General features: G+C 46.1%; 1 long non-coding RNA gene across 1 annotated transcript; it reads right to left on the reverse strand.

Moving 5' to 3' along the window:
- Nucleotides 1-4763: 4763 nt before the first annotated feature.
- LOC311593198 lies at nt 4764-23565 on the reverse strand. The gene is made up of 3 exons (XR_014777612.1): nt 23469-23565; nt 6931-7094; nt 4764-5045 (listed from the first exon to the last, which is right to left on the reverse strand). It is a non-coding gene; the product is annotated as an uncharacterized lncRNA (long non-coding RNA).
- Between the last annotated feature and the right edge of the window lie 1050 nt (nt 23566-24615).

A 24615-nucleotide genomic window follows, 5' to 3' on the forward strand; every position in this document is an offset into this window, starting at 1 on the left:
CTCAGGAAGTTGTCAGGGGGCAGCTTTGGAGCATCAGCACAGAAAACCCATGACAGGATTCGTCCTTTTGGAACTGATGAGGACCTCATACCCCTCCTAAGGCTGGTGTGGGACCTCTTTCAGCTGGTCCCGTTGGGGGAATCCCAGCTCCTAGAATGTTGGAACTGCTTTGGAGAGACAAGACTCTCAGAGGCACAGAGATGCTGTCCCTGAAATGTGTAAATCTGTTATAAGCAATCTGTCTTAAGAAAGGTGAAATTCCCAAGCCCCACTCCTCCACCCTCACCGCATGAAAGAAGTTGCTGAAGCCAGAAAACAAGCGAGAGCCTGGCAGGAAGAGCCTCCCCAGATCACATGCCCAGGTCTGGCCGCTAAATAGGAACACTCTGCTAAACAATAGAGGCAGGAGGGTTTTCTGGTAAGGAAGAATGATGCGATGAGCAAGGCATAGGCTGGCAAGAGCAAGCGCCTGTCCCTTGGGTGTAATAGATCTCCCCAGACATCCCATTCTAAAGAAAGCTTAATTAAATTTAATGGATAAACCTCTCTCGGTGCTAGGAGGCATTTTAATGTGGTATTTCGGCTCTGGGTAGACAAAAATCATTCTTCCTTGCCTCGCTGCTCTCCTTGAAATGAGACAAAGTTCCTGACTGGCACCGTAACTCTCACGATGGCCCAGCATCCTCATATCTGCCAAAAAAAATCCCCTTAAAACACCTGAGAGGGCTGTCACCCAGACCCTGGGCTACACACGTCAGTGGGGACCTCTACATGGGAGGAACACTGGTTATCTTGAGCATCTTGGTATTTCCCGCTGTCTAGCTGAGGGTCTGGTGCGACTGTTATTTGATGCATAAACAAAAAGAAGAAACTAGGGAGGGAAACAAATTGGGAAGAAAAGAATGAAAACAAGAAAAAAATCATTGGCTAGGAAGAGTGAAAGGTAGAGAAGTCATGTCTCAGGTAGAGAGGAGGAAGAAGAAAAAATACATTGGTGGGGAGGAGAATGCAAGGGAACTACATGCAGTGCCCCCACATTGGTCAGTCAGTATTTCTTCCATCCTTTCTCTTTGCATCTCTTCAGGTCCTCTGTCACCGCTGAGACTCAGGAGAAGTTGGCTTCACTCCCAAGTGGGTCTGTTTGACTCAGGTGAATTCCATTCTCTTGCCACAGACTGGCTCAAGCGTGATCACACGAACTGATTGAGTCCACAGAATGAATGAAAAGATATGGCTTGCTTGCAGGTCCTGGGAGAATCTGCAGAAGTGACTCACTTCCTTATTTTTTAAAGCCCGGAAGTACTGCTTTCACCCTGTGACTGGTCTAGACTGAGGCCAGCACATTAGACAGGGGAATGGACTCAACGCTGAAGAGGCATGTGGAGGCCCTGGATAAACTATCTGCTAGAAGCCCATCTGACTCCTGACATCCAGTTAAGGGAGACTAGCACCAACCTCATTTTTCTGGCCAGCATAAGTAGGATGTCCAGTTAACTACAGCTGAAAGCATTCGAGTAGATCAAACCTCAGTGATGGCTGCACTTTGAAGCACAGGCAAGGTTCCAGACAGGAGCTGAAGTTGTGGGGAGGGAAAACGGAGGACACTCCAAATCATTACAGTACATTAGCAGTGACTCTCTAGTCTGCACCCACCACCAGGTCTACCAGGTCCTGTGATGGATTCGTTGGCCAAACCTCACCTTGTCTCTATGGGTGCTCATGGGAAGGAAAGGTCAGAGTTCCCCTAGCTCTGCTTCTGGTGTGTGACTGTGAACTGTGTGCTAAAGCGGGGGGGGGGGGGGGGGAGGGGGGTTGTTAACAAGGAGTCTCATCTCATACGGTTCTCACGGAACCTCTGGGAAGATGAAATGCAAAGTAACTCCAACGGCCAGCAAATGCAGCGACACAGATGCCACCAGGAATGCCGTCCTGCCATAGTCATCTGAACCAGTTTGCACTCTCTTCTACAGCTCTGTCTGCACATGGGTGGTGATGGTTCCTGCTGCCTTAAGCAAACACTGTTCTTCACCATCCAGTGATGACCTCACTCAAACCATATAGCTCCTACCTCCCCCTGGCTACACCTAAAACACAGTTAGGGTGGCTTACAATAAAAGGAACAACACAATGAAATAATAACAGTGCCAAGTGAGAGAGGAAGGTAACAATTTAATGTACCAGCAGAAACAATGAAAAGCTACTGTGACTGAGCCCGAACTGGTTCTGAGTTGCCTGATAGTCACAGCAAAGCCAGGAACTTTTGTTTGCTTGCTTCTTTCCTTCCAAGACAGATTTTTTTTTTTTGCTCTATACCTCAGGCTGTCCCAGAACTTACTATGTAGCCCAGGGTAGTCTCACACTTGTAACAATCTTTCTACCTCAGCTTCCAAACACTGAGGTTACAGGCATGAACCACCCTGTTTAGCAAGGGATTGATTTTTAAGACCAACATCTCACAAAGCATTATGCCAGGTGATGTAAGAGTCACAAAAAAGTATAACTCCCACTCTTGAAGAGTTTCCAAGATAAGTTGTGGGGGATGCCTTTATTATAAATGATTGTAACATAGCCATTTGGGATCCAATACATGTATTATTGATGTCTAGAAAAAAATCTATAGCAGCAATGAAGGGGGAAAGATTAGTCATAGCTTTGAAAAGTTTCACTGGAAAAATGAATATGTGACTGTAGCTTGAGTGGGGTTGGAATTTGACAGTTGGGGGCATGTGACAGGCAGAGCAAGAACACAGTATATTAAGGGTGAGTGGAGTTCTCCATGGAAGGGTGGTTGTCAGCCAGTGAGAATTAAAGAGAGCAGAGGTCATCGAGTGGCACTAGGGTCAGTTGGATGCTATGCTCTGGATTTTAAACTTCATTCTGCAGGAAATGAGGAAAAGCTACCGGAAGTTTCTTAGTAGGAAAGTGGTATGAACATAACTATTCACTGAATAATCCATCTGAGTGGTGCCTTTCCCGGGATAAGAATTGAAAGTGTGGTTGCGTGATCAACTAGTACATTTCCATCAGAAACTTACCCTTCTCCGGTGCCATTCTGTGTTCACTTGACAATTTTTCATCACATTGATTCTAAGTCAGTTATTCCCAAAGAAAAGACAGAAATTCATCATCTTCCCCTTTATGATTTCCTCCTCTGTCATCAAACACATCAGCAGGCATGAGTTTTATCATAATTCAATTCACGCCTTCCACCCACCTTAATTACATGCATTTCCACTTGATAATAACTCATGGGAATATTCTCCAAGACCAGAAAGTTAAACTTCTCTTTGACTTGGCAAATATTTCGGGAGAGTTCCTACAGAGATCCACAGGGCAGGAAGTTGCCTTGTGTTGTTTTTCTATGAGTGTGAGCAATATATCTTGTCAGAGAGGAATCAGGATTCCTCCACTGAGGGCAACAGTGGAGTTCAATGCTGGAGGCTCCCCTGGAATCAACCTTTGGCACGCAGTGAGGGCAAGACCTCTGAAAATGACTTCCTGTCAGCAACCACCACCAAGAGCTTTACTTCCACTCATCCAAGATGTTAACCTTGATGCCAATCACTATGAGTAAGGACCACATGAGCTGAAATGGCTTGCTTGTTTAGGAGCAGGATCTCAGGGGTACATCTTGTTTGTCTCTGAACTGGCTGCTACTCCTTAACAACCGTCTAATTTAATGTCAGAGGCAGCTCTCTCTCCAAAGCAATCTCTCAATCCTCCAGGCTGAGTCAAATGCCCATCCTTCCTCTGTGTTATCATACAATGTCTTGTACATTTCTCCATAGCCATATGACCCCACGCTATAGTATCTAAGATCTGGAGTCTCAATAAACACCATGAGAGTTATGCCTATAATTTAATTCTGTATTCCTACTGACTCTATGAGAGAGATGCTCTATCTTCATTTTATTGGTGAGGAGGATGAAGCCAAGCATGGTTAAGTGACCTTTCCAGTGTCACACAGCCTGGGCGTCCTGGAAGGCCTTGCTCTCACACCTTTTGACTTGGAGCCTTAGTCTTAAGTTCTTTGCTATAGTGTTATGTGGCTTCCGTAAGATGTGGTGGGGCATCCGTGTTACTCCCTCTCTCATCAACTGTACCTCTAGTTTCTGAGGATTCTCTGCGGTAGGTCAACTCCATGCCTCTTCTATTCCTGTCTCCCAGCACAGCACACGGTAAATAAGAGGAGTTTAAGCAGCCAAAGGCAGCTACGTGGGTGAGGGCTTGAGATCAATGGCAGTTCCCGCCTGGAATTCACCAGTTTGTATAAAACCTGCATCTCAGTGCTAGTTGGAGAGTCATCATCTCTCACAGAGAGAGGAGACCCTGTCTACCTGACCCCTAACTGAGGAGCTCAGCCAAAACCAGTTTCCCTCCAGGTCAGATGAACCAGGTGAGAAAGAATTTCCAAGAGAACACTGGAAAAGAAAATGAAACTCTTTAAAATACATTTTCTTACCCTTTCTACCACATAAATACATCTCCAGCAAGCCTTGGACATATGCTATTTTGTTTCTGAGCAAAGGAAATCCGCTTCTGAAGGCTCGCGCCCAAGGCTTTGTCCAAGTGAGGGCATTATCTTCCCTCTACTGGGCAGCACTGCCCTCTGTCCAGTGGTGCTAAAACTCAGACCCTCCATCTGGGCCATAGCAGGACTCTCCCTGGCATGGATAAACTCCAAGGGCATTCTTACCAGAACCCCTTTTGACCTGGTGGTTCTTGCGATCCGCACCCTAATCTGACAACAGGGGCAGGCATAATTCTAAGTTTCATACTTTTTTTTTTAATCGAAGACACAGTAAACAGAAAAACTGAAGAACGAGTTTTCCTCCAAAGATTCTCAGATAGTGAAATCCATCAGGGAATCTTTTTTTGTCCCCCAAAGTTCACAGTGCATCCCATGTAGAGGGGCTATCTCCTCCGCACAGGGCTTTCCAGTGTCTATATGACAGCAGGAAATACAAAGACGTGTTTGGTTTGAGGTTGAGAGTAGGCTTCCTCTCAGGAAGATGATGTATGTCCTCTGAGTCCAGCAGGGCATTCTGGGTAGTATGACAAAGGGAAGGGCACGTAGCATGGTTAAGCAACACACAGGAAGTTGAGAGTCAGCAGAGAGGTGTACATGAAAAGAAAGGCGTTATAACCAACAGGATAAGAGCAGTGCTTTGGAGAACTACTCTGTGGTTTTGCTTTTTGTTTCTGTTTTTGCTGATCTGTGAAGGTTTCTCTCCATTACCCCCAGATGACTCAGACTCAGGGGACACTTGCTACTTCCAGATACCTAGGTCAGGAAGATTCTGGGGAAGAAACAAAATGGTATGTCACCCATTGGGGTGACCCAGGGCAGTGAAGGGGTGCTGGCTATGGAATGTAGGTCCGAACCCTGCTGTGGAATTCCAATCAGAGACAGCCGTGGAAACCTGAGTCACTGCAAGGCTCACCCCAAGAGACTGGGAACACATTTCTTCCCACGTGTGGTTGAAGGCCCTGGAACAGTGGTCTCAATCTTCTTGATGCTGTGACCCTTGAATAGAGTTCCTCATGTTGTGGTGACCATTCCCCCTAACCCCCTCCCCAGTCGCAAAATAATTTTTGTTGCTACTTCATAAACTATAATTTTGCTACTGTTACGAATCATAACGTAAATATCTGTGTTTTTCCATGGCATATGTTTTTCAGGCAACCACTGTGCAAGGGTTGTTCCACCATCAAAGGAATTGTGACCCACAGGTTGAGAGCCACTGCCCTAGACACAGTGGCCTTCAGGACCAGCAATGGCCACCTGCAGGATGTGAGAATATTTGTGCAGCTGAGATCTGAATTCAAGATCCACGAGGTGCTCTGTAGAGTGCACTTTGGCTTATTTCCCTTTTACTATAAAACAGATCATTTTCTGGGATTATTGTAATTTTGACTCTTAGGATTCTGAAAAGTGCAAGGGAAGGTGAATGTCAAATTCCTTTACATCTCCTCCTCCAAAAAAAGGCAATCTAATGTGTTTTAAAGAAGATTTGTTGTTGTCGTTGTTGTTGTTGTTGTTTTCACTGAGACAGGGTCTCCCTGTATATCTTACTTAGCTGGTCTTGAACTCACAACCTCCCAAGTGCTAGAATTATAGGAATATGCCCTTTCACCTAAGGCTAAAAGAGAAATCCTTGATTTGGGAGCATCTCAGGTTTTAGAATAGGGGTTGGATATCAATGTGACACATGAAGAGACTGACTGAGTAGTTTACATCTAACCTGACTCACATCTTCACACGTGTGCAGTAGGGGAACAGAGGGCATGAACCCTGAGTTTATGAGCTGAGCCACCAGAACTCTTAGCCTGGAGAAGCACAGCCATGGTTTTTGTATTTTATTTGTTTAGGTGTCTGTGTGTGTGTGTGTGTGTGTGTGTGTGTGTGTGTGAGAGAGAGAGAGAGGGGGGGGGAGGGAGGGAGAGAGAGAGAGAGAGAGAGAGAGAGAGAGAGAGAGAGAGAGAGAGAGAGAGAGAGAGAGTGTGTGTTTAGTGTCTACATATTTGGTGCTTGGGTACATGTGTGTGTTTAGTGTCTACATATTTGGTGCTTGGGTACATGTGTGTGTAGGTGCCTGTGGAAGCCAGGATTTGGCATTGGGTATCTTATTCTATCACTCGCCATCTTACTTTTTGAGACAGGATCTCTCACTAAACCTGGGCCTCGCCACTGTGGCTAGCCTGTCTGACCAGCATGCCCCAGGGATCCTCCTGTCACTCTCTTCAGCACTGAGACACAAGTGTTCTGCACAGAGCCATCTCCTCAGTCCCTGGACACAAGTTTTGATATGCCCGTTTCTTTCTTGGCAGCCTCTTCTGTCTAGGAGTTTGGGCAGTGATATGTCTTAATGAACAAGCAGGAAAATGGGCCTTTAAAGACAAAACCAAACCCCTGAAAATAAGTTGTACCTGGGAGTCCTGAGGATTGTGAAACTTTAGGAATGAAAGGGAAGAAGACGTGATTCTTTGGAGCTTTTCTTTCTTCTTTCCTCCAGCACCGTTCTTTCATTCCCTATAGCTCCCCACCAGCGATTCCTCCTAGATCTTAGAAGCTGTTTGGTGACAACCCCGGGCTGAGGGCGACAGGAGACAAGACACAATAAGCATTTCAGAACACATCTCACAATGTGATCATCAACGTGTCATATGAGGCCGGCTTAGTTAAATAAAATGTGAGAGCCATATTAACGACCCTTCCGGCTGTCCAACATAGCATTTTATTTTCCTTTCCAAGGAGGCAGAGCGGAGGGCCAGCAAATAAATTATAGATGAAACCCCCATCATATGTTTATAAATACACTAACATTAGCATTTTACTTTCTCATAAATCTGCAGCAAACATTCAGGCGCAAGATAGAAAGCCCTGTAAAACAATGATATATTCTCTGCTCGCAGGCACTGACTAGTGGCCCATTCACTCCTGGCGCCGTTCTTTGAACACGCTCCCTCGGCTCCTGCCCCCTCATTTAAAATCCATTTTAATTTAAAGATGCGCAAGGCAGTGCTCCTGGTACATTTACTCAGCCTAGTTATACATCATGGAGCAAGGAAAAGAAAATTGTTTCATCTAGAGATACGGTTCAATGTGGTCACCACTGAACAGTGGAGTAATTACCATATCAGGCCCACTCAAAATGCACTCAGGGTGTTCTGTGACCTATCATCTGCTAATCTGCATAGTGAAGTATAGCTTCATAACTATAAATTGCTGACTTAATTAAAACCAGGACCTTTCTGTCATTTAATTACAGGGAGAAAGGTTATTGCTTAAATGCAATTTTCCAAATGTGATTTCTTAACAGTTATTAACTGCTTCACCATCATTTATTGTTTCAGATTTTTCAATTTGAAAATACTCCCTGTGACAGAAGTAATGACTTCATGAAAAACTCAATCTAGAGGGAGGCCAGCCAGCCCATTTGTTTCTCATAACCGAGCCGACGGGAAACTGGAAAATGTCACCAGAGGGTCCTGGGATGGCTCTTACTCCCGGGGAGCAATTAAAACCTAGGAGGTTGTAGCAAAGATGGGGTGAGGTTTGCAGACATTTTAAAGGTGTTCCCTCCCTCCCTCCCTGCCTCTCTCCCTAGCTGACAGGTGGGTTTGCCTTTTAAAGTATGAGCGCGGTGGTGTGTTGCAGGAAAGTTATCCCCGGACTGCACTCAAGGCAGCCTATGGTGGTGTGAGCTGAAAGGGGCCATGAAGGCCACGCCTCGGCTCTGTTGCTGGACCTAGGCGTGGTCTTTATGACATATTTCTGCAGCTAAAATAGAATGCAGATCTACCACAAGCTTGGACCTGGTAGGAAGCCGTGACACTACATCTTCTTCTTTTTCCCATGCCCCATTTTGATCCTTGAATGTCTGCGTCTTCTCCTTTTCTGTTTTATTGTACGGCGTCCGGAAGTTACGCATGTAAGTCCCAGTGACTGGTGAAATTGCCCAGTCAGATAACCTGGACGAGTCAAATCTTCAATAGCAGGAGGTTTTTATACTTTCCCAGTTCCTATGGCTGCCGGTGGAGAGCTGTGACAGCAGAGAGGAGACAGATCTGTCACTTCACGTTGTAGTGCTAGCTCCAGTGGATGCAGGAGGTTTGCTGTGGTAGAAAGCCTGTGCTTTCCCTGGCCCTGGCAGCTTTATGCTAAAATGAATAAACGCACTTTCTCTGCCAGGACCAGAAAAACCCCAGACATGAGCTGCCTGAAGTTTCCATTTTGCTATGGAGAGGGTTAAAGCTGAAGCTATCCAGACGAGGAAGCAAAAATTCTCCAAACTTCAGTGTTTTGTAGCCATTTCTCTTGGCTTTATTCATTGTGGCAGATACATAAAAATGAGTAATGGGGACATCATAAAATCTTAATCAGATTATTAATAATCCCTTTTGCTCTCCATCAGCAATGTGCTTTGCAGTTTTCAGAGTGTCTGCATACACTTTACCGATTTCAGTTCAATTAAGCAAATATTTTAGTAACACAGGAAGCTGGGACTCCTTGACCACAGTCGATCAAGGGGCAGTCATCTGCTTCTTAGCCCAGTTCTAGGAGGCAGAAGGGAAGAGGTTTTAAACAAAGCGAAAATTAACCCCACCCCTTGTTTGACTGTCCTATACGTGTACATCGTGCATTCTGATGACCCTCTTGCCCCACTCTCTCTTATAGCCTCCATCCCTCTCAGTCCCTCCTAGTCCCTTTCTCTGGTGCATGAACCTTGGGTTGGTTTTGTGACCCATTTGGTTTGACCAGGGCCATCTGTGTGACCACTGGATTAAAGTGTCCATTGCAGTCTGGTGTGTATGCTGGTGGGCACACAAGTAAAGGCAATGGTTTTCCTCGGTCTCAAACATTCAGTAGCATAGTTCAGCCATGAAGGATAGAACCCCGAACCCCTCCTCCGTTGGCACCTGACTTTTGACAGGCCCATTCTTGGGCAGACCCAGTGCAGGCACCTGCTGTTGCTCTGAGCTCATGGTTGCAATGGCTGTGCCTTGCCCAGAAGTTGGCATTTTATAGCCCCCCCCTCTCTCCCTCCCTCCCTCCCTCCCTCCCTCTCTGGTAAGGAACAAAAACACATTCAAGTTTGGTCAAAGAGAGTATACATGAAGTTCAGTGCAAACACTCAGAGCATTCAGTGAGCACACCAACAGCCAAATGAACGGGACCAGGGAAGCTGAGGCTTAAGCATGCTCTGTGTCCGTAGAGCACACACCTCCTATTACCTATGCTGCTCCATGGGCTCCTGTCTTAGTCGGGGCTCCAGTTGCTGCAATAAATTACCATGGGCAAAAGCAACTCAAGGAGGAAAGGGTTTACTTCATCTTACACTTCCAAGTGACCCTCTGTCACTGGAGGAAGGCAGGACAGAACCTGGACAGGCAGGCAGGCAGGCAGGGCAGAAGTTGGAGACAGGAATGGAAGCAGAAGCCACAGAGGAGTGCTGCTTACTAGTTTGCTCGCCATGGCTTGTCCATCCTGGTTTCTTACAGGATCCAGGACCAGCACCCCAGGGGCAGCACCGCCCACAGTAAGCTGCCGCCCTCCAACATCAAGCATCAATCAAGAAAGTGCTCCACAGGCTTGCCCATGGGGGAATCTGGTGGGGGCATTTTTCTTATTGGAGGTACTCACTTCTAAGATGACTCTAGCTTGTCAGGTTGACATAAAGCCAGCCAAAACGCCTTCTTACTCATTCTTTTTTTTTTTTTTTTTTTTTTTTGGCCATTCCCCCTGTCATCTTTTTTCATGCTTCTACATGGCAGCCATCTTGGATCCTTAGTTCCACCATTCATTACCAGCTTCTGTTTCTTGGTCACATTCCCACAGTCCTGGTTATCTAGGACTGTCATAGTTTAGGGAAAAACAAACAAACAAACAAACAAACAAATTATGGGCCACTAGGTAGGTGTGTCTTAAGACAGGGCAAGGGATAGAGTTATGTTCTTTAGGGCCTAGGAAAATGGTTTGGCCAGTAAATTGCTTGCCATATCGGGGTGAGGACCTGAGTTTGATTCCAGCCACCCAAGTAAAGAGACAGGCATAGTGGTCCACATCTGTAGTCCCACTACTGGGGAGGTGGAGACAGGAGGCTCCCTGGAGCTCACCAGACAGCTATCTTAGCCTAATTGGCCAGCTTCAGACCCCTTTGAGAGACTCTGTTTCTAAAACAAGGTGAACAGCTTCCTGAGGAACAACACCCAAGGTTGACCTCTGACTCCCACACATGTGTAGATACATGCACCCAAAAGAACACACACTGCATGCATGTATCTGCATGTGTCTATGTTCATAGCAGCCTTATTTGTAATAGCCAGAAACTGGAAATAACCTAGATGTCCCTCAACTGACGAATGGATAAAGAAACTGTGGTGTATTTACACAATGTTAATACTCTTCAGCTATTAAAAGCAAAGACATCATGTAATTTGCAGGCAAATGGGTGGAACTAGAAAAGATCATCCTGAGTGAGGTAACCCAGACCCAGAAAGACACACATGGTATGCACTTGTTTTTTGTTTGTTTGTTTGTTTTTAGATTTATTTATTACATACACAGTGTTCTGCCTGCATGTGTGTCTGCAGGCCAGAAGAGGGCATCAGATCACATTATAGATGGTTGTGAGCCACCATGTGGTTGCTGGGAATTGAGCTCAGGACCTCTGGAAGAGCAGATGGTGTTCTTAACCACTGAGCCATCTCTCCAGCCCAGTATGCACTCACTTGTAAGTGGATGTTAGCCATAAAGTGCAGGATAATCATGCTACAATCTACAGTTCCCCAAAATCTAAGTAACATGGGGGGTCCAAGGGAGGATGCTTGAATCTCACTCAGAAGGGAAAATCAAATAGACATCTGAAAGTAGATGGAGGGAAGGAGAGAGGATGGGGAGGGGATCAGGGGTGGGGATCAGGTGTGGGGAGAGTGGAAGGTGTGGGGAGGACTGGGAGAGTAAACAGAAATCAGTGGAGGGACAGCTCTGGGACAGGGTAGGCTCCCTGGAGTCTATGGGAGGCAACTCTAGCAGGAGGGCATATGGAGCTTGAAGTTGACACCTCATGTAGTTAGGTGGGGCTTCCGGTGGAGGGAGGGGGACACTAACCCACCCATAAAACCTTCCACACAAAATCTGCCCTGCCTATCCCTGCAGTGTAGGGATAAAAATGGAACGGAAACCCCTGTCACTATTAGTGATACTCTGCTATGCTTGCAGACAGGAGCCTAGCATAACTGTCTTCTGAGAGGCTTCACCCAGCAGCTGATGGAAACAGATGCAGAACCCACAGCCAAATTAAGTAAAGATAAACCTGTTTTTTTAGGATCCCAAGTGTGGGATCAGAATGGTCTTGTGAGAGACCAGGTGATGTTAATCCTAGAAGACCAACCACCCCGTGCGAGAACTTGATTGCTGCCAGCTGAAAAGATCCGTGAACAGACTCTGGGAGGAGATATATAAATGAGCCCCAAACCGGAGGCAGAGCCTTTAGAGACTTGGATAGTTTTGGATGGTCATCGCTCCACTTCGAGATGCTCCTAGAGAGAACCACTCTCTCTAGGAAGAGTGACCCTCTAGGGAAGGCTTCGGGGCTCCAGGCTCCTGATGAGGTTCCGGGTTCTGGTTACTCCAGGTTCCAGCAGAAGAAATCCTGCTGGCAATGCCAGGAGAATCATTCCTCGGAACTGATATCCTTACAGTTTTGTTATCCTTTAATCCTCTTTTCCTATTGTTTCAGTTAGTTGGGTTATAAGGGACGTACACTCGGTTAATAAGTTCGTAATAAAATATATTGGTTAAGAAAATTAAACCTACAGCCAAACAATAGACGGAGCTCAGGGAGTTTTGTGGAAGAGTTAGAAGAAGGATTGAGGGAGCTGGAGGGGTCAAGGACACCACAAGAAGACCAACAGAGTAAACTAACCTCATCTCAAAGGGGTTTATAGAGACTGAACCACCAACCAAAGAGCATGCGTGGGCTAGACCTAGATCCCCTACACATATGTAGCAGATGTGCAGCTTGTTTTTCATGTGGGTCCCCTAACATCGGTAATAGGGGCTGTCTCTGACTCTCTTGTCTGCCTTTGGATCCTTTTCTCCTAGCTGGGCTGCCTTGTCTGGCCTCAGTGCAAGAGGATGCACTTCTTCTTGCTGCGAATTGAGGTGCCAGGGAGGGTTGGTACTGCTTGGAGGTCTCCCCTTCTTGGAGGAGAAAAAGAGGGGGTGTGGGGGGTAGGGTCATGAGGGTGGGACTGGGAGGAGAGGAGGGAGGTGGGTCAGTCTGTAAAGTGATTCAGTAAATAAATACATGAAAATATAGATTCTCTAAATAGATTTAACATAAATATATATTCTCTAAATAATAGCATGAATATATTTACTCTAATATATATAATAACATCAACCCATATATATATACACATGTTTTCCTTTGAAACAGGGTCTCTCTTTGTATCCCTGGATGTCCTAAAACATGCCACCCAGATCAGGCTAGCCTTGAACCCACAGAGACCTACCTGCTTTTGCTTTCTGAGTGCTGGGATTAAAGGCATGTGCCACCATGCCCAGCTCTATATTCTATTAAGTAACCGGTTATATAGTTTTAAAATTTTTTGTCCAAGCTGGAGTAAATGGCATGCAAAAGGTAATGCAAAGGGCATACATAGATGTATGTGCTGGCTTTTGGGGTGTGCATATACAAACTCACGTGCAAGAGCACACACCAATGCACACTCATGCAGAGGCCAGAGGGTGACTTGGTGTCCTGCCTCTATCACATCTTTTTTCCCTGAGACTTGTCTCTCATTTAGCCCAGCTCTTGCTGTTTCATCTAGACTGCAATCCAGGAAGGCCCAGGGCTCTTCCTGGCCCCGCACCATCCACCCCAGCACAGAGGTAACAGGGAGGGCTTGCAACCATGCCTAGCTGCTGAACATGGAAACCAGGAGCCGAATGTGGGTCTTCGCGCTTGTGCAGCAAGCGCTGTGCCACTGAGTCATCTCCTCAGCACAGTATGAAGACATAGTCTGTTGTATACGCTCCCTGAGGTTGAGCGACTCCGCTGACTGACTCAAATGTAAGCACCTGTGGGGATACGTTTCTCATTCAAGCACGCTCCCGTCTGTCAGGTTCCCTTGTTGTCACTGTGGCAGTTTTATTCAGGTGTGATTTACACACTGTAAAGTCCACTCGTGTAAACTGTGCAAACCCTGCCTCAGAAAGAAAAAAACAAACAAACAAACAAGCAAAAAGATCCACTCACTTCTTTTTATCACTAAATGTATTGTACAGAATCTATCCCTTCGCCTGCTGATAGATGGTAGGGTTGCTTCCACTTTCAGCTTATGATGACTACAATTGCTGCCAACATTTATGAACAAGTCTTTCTGTGAACACAAACTCAGGAGTAAAACAGCTCGTATTTGATGTCTCGATCAGCTCAGCTTGCTAAAACTGAATGCCGTAAACTAGTTGATTTGTCAACAAGGGGCATATTTCTCAAAAATCTTGGAAGCTGGAGGCCAGAGTGCCAATATGGTGAGCCCCGGGCAAGGGCTCTCTCGCTCACCCGGGTGACAGCTACCCGCCTCTCTCTCTCTCTCCCGGGTGACAGCTACCCGCCTCTTCACTGCAACACCTCCACACATAGCTTCTTATTCCTTTTCTCTCCCACCCTGCCCCACACAGGCCAATCACTTCACTTGTGGGTTGTTTTCACCCACAAGCATTTTTTTTTCCCAACAAGAGTCAAAATTAGTACTTGGAATTTAAAGGAGGTGGAGGCCAGAAAACTCAACCAGGTCCAAACCAACTGCAAAATCGTGACCTTTCTGAGAACAACACCTCTATCTCCCAGGGTGTGTGGTGGGGGGTGGGGGGTGGGGCTGGCTCTACTCTTTGACCTGTCCAGGGCACAGAGTGAAAGGGGCCTCAGCTGCTTTTGCTCTGAGGGTTTTCCTGATTTCTCTGGATGATCTTTGCCTCAGGAGTGTGACTCTTAGACATTCAAGCCATGTGTGGTCCAATATCTGGAAAGAAATACAATTTAGATAGTGAAAATACAGATATAAGAGTGGTTTAAAATTTTCAGCAGGTTCTTTTCTCAAGAGCATGAGAAGCAGTCCCTTTCGAATATACAGAGCAGGCATTGGCAAACCTGTCCTCAGACCACACTGAATTCTGATTGAGAAGGTGCTACAGCTGTTGTTGTTGTTGTTGTTTTCTTCCTAACATTGCCACCATCTTTTTCCTTATTCAACACATGCCAGCCAGAGACCCTCGCAAAGAAGGCAACTGCGCCATTCGAAACCAGTTACAGTCCGTCCTTGGAGATCTTCTCTAATATAGAAAAGCCATATCATGCATTCTTTCATATGCTTGAAGACTATATCACCATAGCCATTTATTCTCCTGGCTTGGCTCTTTCTGAACAAGCCACAAGAGTGAAAATATGGAATAGGCTTATTCTCTTTCATTTCTTCTCATTTCTGTTTTGAGACAGGCTCTTACTATGTAGCCCAGACTGAACCGGAAGTTGTGCTTCTCCTGTCTCAGCCTCTTGAGTTGCTGGAATATGAGCATATGCCATCATGATGTCTGGGCTTTGTCTGATTTCCTGAACATAAGCCAGGTTTGCCTGCATTGGGAGGAGCTCTCATTCATTGTCATGTCCACCAAAGCATCCTTCATCTGTAGCTAGGGCATCTGAAATGGTCACAGAATGTACATTCATAATGCTTCCTTTTACTTTCCATAATTGCACTCGATATTTTTGGTTCTTGGATTTTACAATGGCCACAAGAGAAACAATCCATTTTAAAAGGCAGAAGCAACAGATGACCTTTTGAGACCAGGTAATTTGACAGTTCAAAGGCATAGTGTACATAGCAGCTGCTCTTGACACATGTCCCTATAGTGTAGTTCTGTTTAATATCATTTAGAAATAGTAATATTATTAGAAAATTCCTTAAGGTATTTCTAAACAAAAGCACGTTCAATCATTCTGTGTTTGAAGAAGATTGCAATGTCCAAACACTCATCGCCTTTTGTTCTTGGACCTCAGCATTATAAGATTAAGTGAGGGGAAATCTTTTACCATTAACTGTGTCATGAGGACAGAATAGAAGATGGGCTTGGGCTATCCCAGGGTTCCATTGCTGAACATGGGAGAGGACTGTGGCCACTCTCACCTCACTGTGGAAGGGAACTTGACCGAGTCGCCTTCAGCCCCACATCCTTCTAACTTACGTTCCTACTGATGCTAGCACTTGCCTCATGACAGTCCCACTGCGTTCTACATCAGTGTCACCTATCTGCTTCCTTCATGTGAGTTTCTAAACCGTCTTCATTTTGAATGGCTTCTTCCTCCCTTGTTGCCTTCATAATCCGGGTCATCTACACAAATGGCACTTCCTCCAAGCGGCCTTCTTGTATTTCTCTGGTTAGTCCTTGGAGGCTGTGTAACAGATTGACACCCCCCCCCCCAAGCAGTAGCTTAAGGCAATGATAATCATTTACGTGACCCAGCTTCTGAGAGGCCAGACAAGGGCTCAAGCAAAGAAATTATGAGTTTTGGCTGTTCTGTGGGGGTCACTGTCCAATGAGCATCTTGAAGGCTCCTCTGTTGTATACATATTTGGTGCCCAAGCTGGAATGACCCAAACATCTGGGAGCCAATACAGCTGGCTACTCAGAACATCTCTACTCTCTATGTATTTCTTCAGCATGGTCTCTTCACATGCTGGCCTCTGATAACTGGCCACCTTACATACAGCTGAAGAGTCCTAGAATGCGTGCCCCAAGAGGAACCAGTGGGTACATATGATGTTCTCTCAGTGAAGTTACTTCTTCCAAGAAAGCTACACAAGCCACTCAGATCCACCTAAAAGGGACACAGATATCAGCACCTAATGGGAATTAAAGAGTTGGTGAAAAACCATCACACTCTTAGCGAAAACAATCACTTCCCAAATACATTTTACATCATTTTGTTATATAACGCATAGCATAGCGTGCAATGCTAGCTGAGACTTCTGTTTCTCTTCTTAGTTCTTCAAAGTCTCACTGTGTAGCCAAGGCTAGCCTCCAGCTCCTTATCCTCTTGCCTCACCATGCCCCCCAAGTGTTGGAATCACCAGTGTGTGCCACTACACCTGCTTTCACTTTGTGACACCTTCAACCCTTACCAGACTGTACACCAGGAGAATGGGTGCTTTATGCGTCTCATCCATCAATATTTCTTCTTGGAAAAAATGAGGGCAATTCTGAAGAGGTCACTTCAGGAGGACCAATATTTGTGGGAGACTCTACTCACTTTAGCTTTTCTATTTCTTTCTCTTCTTATTCTTTCTCCCACTAAAAAACAGTTATGACTCACTGGAGAGATACTTCAAGCCGGCAAACCAGCATAGTCGTGATCCGGCTCTTCCCATGCTTTTGAGAACAGACACTGACACACTCCGACCTCGCCACCCAGACACGCCAAAGGGGAGGCAGACATGTTCTGGCTGATCTGTTGTTTGGGTCCCAGGTTCCTATTTGTTTGCTCACTAACTTTGCTTTGCTTCATCCTTTTTGCTCTTTCTGGCCAGACAAGCTGTGATCTGGTCTGTTTCAGTGTAGGAGTGTTTATTAGTCTATAGTTCTCGGTATTTCTCTCCCTGTGATTCAGCCAGACCCGTAACTAACTACTCGTCACTGCCACCGTTGTCTCTTGTCACAACCCCATGTTTCAATGATAAACTTCATTAGTATCTGCACCTCCTTCCCCTACCTTTGAAACACTGTCTTCTCATGAAACAATTAGCTGTGCCCTGCATCCTATCACTTGGCTGTGTGACAGCCATTGTGGGTGAACTAAACAGTGAGAAAATGAAACTTTTTGACAATTTCCATTATCATCAATGGAGGTATTTACTTGTACAAATATTAAAGGTTATTCAAAGATGTACACTGACTTCATTTCATTAGTAGTTTGCAGAAGGTAATAATTGAAAACAACGACCTAGCCTCATTAGAATAAATTACCTATTCATTTTCTGAAAGAAAACTGCCACTTCTCCAGGCTGTGTTTTTAATTGTTTGCAATGGTAGAAGACGGAAGCAAAAACCCACGAATATTTCAGGACAGGTTATGTTCACATGCTCTTCCTGTCTAATGTAAGTCAGACAATAGTCTATTGTTCTGCAAACCTGACTGAGATGCCCAGTCAAAGGAGATAACGAAATGTCAATGACATCAAAATACACCTTAAAAAAAAAAAAAAAAAGAAGCAACTGTCGTTACATGCGTTTGTGAGGAGGGCAGTGGTTCAGTCTGTATGTACCTGTCACGCAAGCATGAAGACTTGAGTTCTAGCAACTTCCATCTAGTTGCTTTACTGCTCTCAGCACACTGATTCCCCCTCCTAGGTCAAACTCTAACCACTTTAGAACATTCTAGCAAGGAAAGAGGCCTAGGAAAAAGGGAGGGGAAGGGTGGCAACACTTGTGCTACAGCACCTTGGGCTGAACCATGGGCTCATAACCACTGCATGGCTTGTTACTCAAACTTGGGAAGTGTTCCATGGTACAAAGCAGAGTCAGTCCCCTCCCCTCCCAACACCTTTCTCCTCTCCCACTTCCTCTTTCTTCTCTTCCTTCCTTCCTTCTTTTCTCCCCTCCCTGCCTCTCTTCTTCTTCTTCTTCTTCTTCTTCTTCTTCTTCTTCTTCTTCTTCTTCTTCTTCTTTTCTTCTTTTCCTGTTTGTCTGCTTTGTTTTTCTAGACAGGTTTCTCTATAGCTCTGGCTGTCCTGGAACTCACTCTGTAGACCAAGCTGGCTTTCACTGCAGAGATCTGCCTGCCTCTGCCTCTGGAGTGCTGGGATTAGAGGTGAGTGTGGCCACCATCACTGGGCATCCTTTTCTTTCTTTAGAGGCAAGCTCTCATCATCTCTTTATCTAGTCCTGGTTTGGAACTGCTCAGTATTTAAAGCCAAGAAGGGTCAGGACACGGGGGAGGGGGGGGCAAGTAACAGTGGCTGCCACAAAAATCACGTGTGAAGTGCCACGGTAGCATCCACAAACCAAAGGGATTACAGGTTATTTGGTTGGTTTTAGAGATATTTAAAAGTTTAAAGAAGCTGGGCATGGTGGTGGACACCTTTAATCCCAGCACTCGGGAGGCAGAGGCAGGAGGATCGCTGTGAGTTCAGGGCCAGCCTGGTCTACAAAGTAAGTCCAGGACAGCCCACACTAACACAGAGAGACCCTGTCTAGAAAAACAAAACAAACAAGCAAACAAACAAAAAAGTTTAAAGAATGTTCACTACCTCCAGAAAGCATTTTTCTGCTATATAAATTCTTTCAAAAACACCCTTCCACTGTTTTGGGGAAAGAAACAGAGCAGCTGCAGCGTGGAAAGCAGATGGGAATAAGAAAGCGGGAGACTTTCCAGACTTCCCAGGGACCCCGCTAAGCTCCGCTCCTGCAAAGACTGCGAGCTCCAAAATAGAAACTTCATGAAACTTGCAAGGGCCTGCCTCCTGTAGCCCTCAGGAATCTTCATTTTCTATTTAAAAAGCATTCATGGAGGTAACTTGGGCATTGGTACATGTCAATGCCACCAAGGCTGCTGCCGATATATTTTGGCATGGGGAGAGTGTGACACGCAGATCAAAGTGGACCATTCTCTCTCTGCTAGAGAAAGGTCAGCTTGTATTGAGTTAGGGGGGCAGACGAACCAGTCATGCATACACAGGCGGCTGCAGGTGACCTAAAACCTCCTCTTTGTCCAGTTATGAGCTTCCCCACCCTAGGAGCTCTTCCTGTACCGCAGTCCTTTCGTTTGTATTAGTGAATCGCCTTCTGATGAGGTACAGAGATCTCTGGGCGGGGCTGATCAACGCAAAACGCAACCCCTCCTATTCTTTCCCCGAAACATCTTTCACAAATGTTTTAGGAAGTCTTTCAGTCTTACAAAAGATACAGTTTCCATGGTAAAAAGTTAAATTAAAAAAATATTCGGTGGTGATTGAGAGAGACAACTGACAGAGACCAAAGGCCTTGGCACACCTATGTATATAGTTCAGTGAATACCTGTGTGTTCGTTACCTGCTACCAATCACAGCTCTTTACTTGTCCTTGGAAGTAACTACCATCTTTTATGGTTTTTTTTTTTTTCTGAGACAAAGTTTCTCTGTGTAACCTTGGCCATCCTGGACTCACTTTGTAGACCTGATATCCGTCTGCCTCTGCCTCCTGAGTGCTGGGATTGCAGGCGTGTGCCATCTTAAATATGGTGCATATCGTTCCCAAGCATGGGATGCTACCTAAATGTATCCCAACCACTTCAGCATCCTGCTTGTCTATTCTTAAAGGGCTATTATCATTTTTCACCAAATCTATTTACTTGTTGATCGCCTACTTCAGGCCAAGGGCCACGAGCACAGTCTTCTAACCATGTCCTTGCCTCTAGAGCTTCAGCCTGCTCGTCCTCCTCTCTCAATGGCCACGTGTTCAAGAAGGTCAGACGGTTTTCTGTTAGCTGTGTGAAAGGCTAAACCCTTCAGAAGAGCATCCAAAGACTTTCAGAACTTTGGAGGGGTTTGGACAAGGGTTAGGTAGGGGCAGAGTTCCTGCCGGCCTCACAGTCCAGGGGCCTCTGCACAGGTTCACACAGCCATGGCAGCAGGAGCCGTGGCTCCTCTCTCTCGTTAGCAGGAGGAAGTCAGCAGCCTCTCCGAAACCTCCTCTCCAGCAGGCAAGAGCATGCTTTACCCAATCAAATCACTTTCATTCTAGTCATTTACGCTTTTTTTTTTGAAACAGGGTCTTGCCACGTAGCCCAGACTGGCCACACACTGGGGATCCCCCTACCCAAGCACTCATCCCCGGGACTGGGAGTATACACACGCACTGCCACGCGCAGCTCTTGGAGCTCTGAAATTCTTCCTGGTGCGTGGCTACCCAACCAGGGCCACACTTCTTCCTGCCTAGCTTAGGATGCGAGATGATTCTCTGCTAACAGCGAAGATGCTAGCGTGCTACTGCTTCTTGGTACAGAGAAGAGCTGAGGCACCTGCACACTGTGAGTCTGCAATAGCACGGGGGGGGCTGTCTTTTCCTCTTTTTCATTTCTTCCTTCCTTCCTTTCTCCCCCCACCCCAGTATGCTCTAGATGCAGTGGGGTTTGTATTGCCACTAAAGAACACCAATCTTACAGAAACCTCCACACACACCCCTTCTCTCCTTCCTTCCTTCCCTTTCTTTCTTTCTTTCTTTCTTTCCTTCCTTCTTTCTTAAACAGATGGCTCACTATGGAGCCCAAGTGGGTCTTGAACTTGTAATCTCCCTACCTCTGCTTTCAGAATCCATCTTTTTTTAATTTTTCTTCCAGGAATCAATACACTGGCCTACAGGTGTTTCCTGGTGATGGTGTTTCTGTGGTGGGAGAGTGGGCCCTGCTTCACTGCGTCCTTCTTTGCCTCTTCTTAGCTGTACGGTTAGAATGGAGACCCTCAGCTCAGGCCCCAGAGAGCCTGCGCACACAAGAGCTGCCTGCCACACTAGGTGAGAACGAAGCTTTACAGAATTTCCTTCAGATTGTCCTGGGAGGGGGAGGTAAGCCTGTATTTTATGAGCCACCTAAAGGGTTCATCTGTTACTGCGCGACTTAGTCTATTGTCACTCTTTATCACTTAGTCTATTTATCAGAGCAACCGACTCTGAACGATGATCAGGGAATGTGGTGAGACTAAACCGCTAACAATTGTGTGGAGTTCACGATGGGCCGGGATCTTCACTGTGTGACACGACACACGAGAAAAACAGCTTAAAGAAACAGAGATTGATTTGGATTCACAGTCTCTGAGTTTTCAGGCCATGGGCAGCTGGCCTATGCCAAGGAGAGGGGGTGAGGAATCATGTCGGAAGGACGAGGTTGTTCACATATGGCGACCAGGGTGGGAGGGACAGCCTCGAGGCACATGCTCCTCAGAGGCACACACCCAGCCAATCCCGTGATTCAGTGAGGCCCCACTTGCTCGCAGCCTGCTGGGCTAGGCGCGCTTCTCTGTGCTAATGTGCTGAAGACGTCAGTGCCCTCCTGATCTGCTCACCTCTCAGTGTCACCACTGGAAGCCATCAGGAGGGACACTTCTTACCCAAACCATGACAGTTAACACACTACCTCAGTAATTAACCACAACACTATCTTAAGATGACCTTTGCAATCTGCTTTGTAATCGCACATTAGAGACATTTAAAAGCCTTCTGAAGTCCAGGAACTGGAGAGCAGCAGAAATGGACCATATTCGGGTTCGACCAACCAATGCCCAGCTCACAAGTTACCCTAAGCTATTCTCTTCCTGGCATTTCTGTTTTAGATTCTCTCCCATTCTCCTGTCCCACTCCCATCTTTCCTTGATTCCCCTCCCACACCCCCAGCACACACACACACACACACACACACACACACACACACCCAGCACACACACACACACACACACACACTATTTCTCTCTCCCTAATCACTGAGTTTTACTTTCAACCAAGAAAGCTTACCATAATGCAGAAGGTACTGCTTTGAGGTTTGGCTTCATTTCCTGCAAGTAAGTTGTAACCATGAATTTGGTAAGCTATTCTCTCTCTCTCTCTCTCTCTCTCTCTCTCTCTCTCTCTCTCTCTCTCTCTCTCTCTCCACCCCCCCCCCCGCCTCAGTTCTTGCATCAGAATAACAAATAAATCCATAATAGTTTCTTACTTACCTTATACAATGACCGTTGGGTTCCATGAAAATAAACTGCATCAGATGCCTTTTTACACATTGCAAAACATTCAGGAAAGAGCAATGTCAGTCTCTATTTCCAGTCTACATCTCAGTGGCTCAGGAAGTCCCCAGACAGCAGTGTCAGCTCCCCAGGATTGTCAGAGATGCAAAATCGCAAGGTCGCACCCAAAGCTGGCTAGCTGGAAGCTAGTCTATCAGGCCCTGCAGCTGATTCCAACCCACACTCAAGTTTGAGAACCTTGGCTGCATGCACTCACATACATGTGCAGGCAGGCACACACAGGTCTAGACTCTATTGAAACCAGGTTTAACACATTAGATAAAAAAGGAGCCATGTATTATACCCTTCCCCTCCCCAATTAATGTGCTGCAGTGAAGCCCCGTGGAAAGGCTGACTCTGTTAGCGCCTCCCAAGAAGACCAATCCCCTCTAGGTCTGAGTCCTCCCTACAGACTCTATCTGCTTAATAACATCTGTGTCTAATGAGGGGTCTCTATGGAAACTCTGCATGGGAATCCAACACCTAACATAGTTTAAAAAGTAACCTTGGGAGCTGATGACAGTTTAAGCAGAGGACCCAAGTCTGGTTCCCAATACTCATATCAGACAGTTTACAACCACCTGGATCTACATCTCTAGGGCACCCAACAACCTTTTTTGGCCTTCGTAAGCACCTACACACATGTGGCATACACACATATACAGATTTTTAAAAAATATTTTAAAATGACCCTGGCCAGAGAACACACATTTGTACTACCTCCCCTATTCCCACCATATCTTAGGGATATTTTTAAATATTGTAAACATGGAAAGTGATGTTTGGGTGCCAGTTTAATTGGAATACCCCCCACACCCCCTACACATATCAGAATGATCTCCAGAAAATAGAGTGCGCCCACTTTAAGCAATGCATGCTTTGCAAAGCACAGGTTCCTCCAACACTCTCCAATCCCCTGTCTGTCCTTTCCTCTTTATTGCAACTGTCAGTCCCCGATGACACCAGCACTCGCCACAGTGTGGCTGCCAGCCTGTTGCACAGAGAACATTTGAAAGGTACAGAAGCTGGGGCTGGGGAGGCTGAGCTGGCCCACCCTGCGCTCCCCACTGAGCTCCAGCAGATGGCCGGATGTGGGGACACACCCTCACATCTCCAGCTCCTCCAAGTTGTTGAGATATTGGAAAAATCATTACCTTTTTCTTTATGGACAACCACAACTCAGCTGAGGTTTGGGACGCCGCTAGCTGGTGACCTTCTGTTTCTTTCCTCCAAGTTTGGTGTCCTAAGGTGTCTGGTGAAAGTTGAAAAGATGCTACAGCTCTGTAAGGGTTTAGGGGGTCTCTCTGGAAATCCATGGGGCCACCCCTGCCGGCTTCTCTGTGTAAGGAGCAAGGCCAGTGGCCAGCAGGTGGCTGCGACTATTCACCCTTTTTCTCACTGTGTAGACCTGGAGAGGCACGAGCTTGCGGTCTCTTCTTGAGTCTCTCCACTGGGGAGTGTTCTGTCTTCCCCTGCAGAACTCGCAGAGCCCACTTGGAAGATCAGAATGCACAGGCCGTTCTCTGGGGCTTCTACAGGGCGGGGGTGGGGGGGAGTGAGGCCAGAAGGAGCCGCTGTATGCAGTTGCCACAAGCACAAGTAAGATTGTGAAAATTGAAACCACAAAATCTTGGCTGACAGGTAGGTGGAGCCCCTACAATTATGGTAAATCGATCACAGCCTCATTAAACAAAAGTCGTCTATATGTTATAATTAATGGCTTGAAAATACTTAAGACATTAAATTTTGAACAGCTGACCTTGAAATGCTTTGTATGTGGAACGAGGCATGAATAAACGGTCATCTCTGAGTGGAAGGAGTATATGTAATTTTAAGTCTTTCTTTTCATTTATAAAAAGTTTATAGATTGACTTAAACAAGCCTGTAAAACTTTTCTAATAATCACAATTGCTTGGCTATTACCTAAACTTAAGTTTGAGTGTTGCTTTGGTCTTCCAGCAGGTGGCGCAGTGACAATGTCCGCCACCCCAGCTGTGGTTCACTTAGCAGCCTGAAGAAGCTCAGGAGGCTTTGCTGTCCGTCTGAAGACAGGTGCAAGCCCTGGCCCAAAGTGTAAGGCAGAGGGAAGGCATGTTCCTCAGCAAGGAAGGGACAATGGGAAGAAAACGCTGGAACTCAGATTCTGCCTACCCTCAATCTCTGGCCCCAGGGTTCAGTTCTTCACACAGCAGCATAAACAGTGTTTGAGAAGGCAGACATGCCTTTTCTCTCTCTAATTCCATTACTTAGCCAGAACCAAAATTCAAATCATTCCTTTCTGTCGAGCACTTCTGGTTTGGA

This window comes from Acomys minous (genome assembly GCF_964271855.1).
Source record: "Acomys minous genome assembly, chromosome: 3".
NCBI classification, from domain to species: domain Eukaryota; kingdom Metazoa; phylum Chordata; class Mammalia; order Rodentia; family Muridae; genus Acomys; species Acomys minous.